Raw genomic sequence first — 1,596 nt, forward strand, 5'->3', positions numbered from 1 at the left:
AGGGCAAGTATGAGTACCAGGAGGGTCGAGGGTGAGTGTCAGGGAGGTGACAGTTAAGTGACACATGCGAGTGCCACTGCCCTTCTCCTAAGACACAACCTCTGTGAAACAAACCGATTAGAATAACTGTTTGTTGTTTAAAACTAAATGGGGCACAAATGCATTTTAGTATTCTGGTTATTGCTTGAAGGACGGATAAGAAACCTGGTTACCTTTGTCTGTACCACTGATATCTATGTGTATCGTAGAAAATGCATGGAGTGGTATGGTTGACAGGAGACATGCAGGCTGCCTAAATATTGTAGAGATTGGATTGTCAAGCACTAGGAAACAAGAGTGAATGCTGAATAAAACTAGAAACGCGAACACTTTCATGGTGAACGCGGCCGTGAAAGTGAAACTGATTGCGATTGTGTGAAAGTGAAACTGATCACGATCGCGCTACCTGGCTGAGAGGAGGGTGATAGGCAGTGAGTTGTGGGTGTGTGTGTGTGGTTGTGTGGTTGTGTGTGGTTTTGTGGGGTTGTGTGGTTGGGTGTGGTTGTGTGGTTGTGTGTGGTTGGGTGTGGTTGTGTGGTTGGATGTGTTTGTGTGGTTGGGTGTGGCTGTGTGTGTGGTTGTGTGTGTGTGGTTGTGTGTGTGGTTGTGCGTGTGGTTGTTGTGTGTCTGGTTGTGTGTGCGTGTGTGTGGTTCTGTGTGTATGGTTGTGTGTGTGTGTGGTTGTGAGTGTGTGGTTGAGTGTGTGGTTGTGTGTGTGTGTGTGTGGTTGTGTGTGGTTGTGGTTGTGTGGGGTTGTGTGTGTGGTTGTGGGTGTAGTGTGTGTGGCTGTGTGTGTAGCTGTGTGGTTGTGTGTGTGGTTATGTGTGTGGTTGTGTGGTTCTGGTTGTGTGCAGTTGTGGGTGTGATGGTGGGTGGTTGTGGTTGTGTGTGGTTGTGATTGTGGGTGTGTGGTTGCGGGTGTGGTTGTGTGTGTGCGGTTGTGTGTGTCGTTGTGTGTGTGTGTGGTAATGTGTGGTTGTGGTTGTGTGTGGTTGTGGGCATGGTTGTGCGTGTGATTGTGCATGTGGTTGTATGTGTGTGGTTGTGGTTCTGTGTGGTTGTGTGTGGTTGTGTGTGTGCATGGTTGTGTGTATGTGGCTATGTGTGTGTGTGGTTGTGTGTGTGTGTTAGAGTAGGCTCTTCTGGAATGCACAGGAGCAGAACGCCACCAGTTCCCAATGCCTCACCAAGAACCCTCAGCAACCAGCAATTATTAGCATGAATGCCAAAAGGGGCCTCAGGGGGGAAAGGGGATGGGATAGAGAAGAGACTGTCACACTGCGTCTGATTCTTTCTTCAGCTTCAGACAACGTCTTTTTCTGGTCTTCTTGTGCTAGACTGGGTTGTATTCAACTGTAAGAGAATTGACTCATTAATATTCAACAATCTGTTTTATTCTAAATTAATTGTGACTCCTCTGTCTACCTACCCTGTCTTGCTGTGACTTATGCTCCTCTTCTGTTAGTTTAATTTAGCTTCTTATGCTGTAACTAAAAATTGGATAGTGTTAATTATCTTAACTAGATGTGTCTTACTATCTAATCTTACTTTTATGTA

The sequence above is a fragment of the Lissotriton vulgaris genome, chromosome 5 (assembly GCF_964263255.1).
Source record: "Lissotriton vulgaris chromosome 5, aLisVul1.2, whole genome shotgun sequence".
In the NCBI taxonomy this organism is placed as follows: domain Eukaryota; kingdom Metazoa; phylum Chordata; class Amphibia; order Caudata; family Salamandridae; genus Lissotriton; species Lissotriton vulgaris.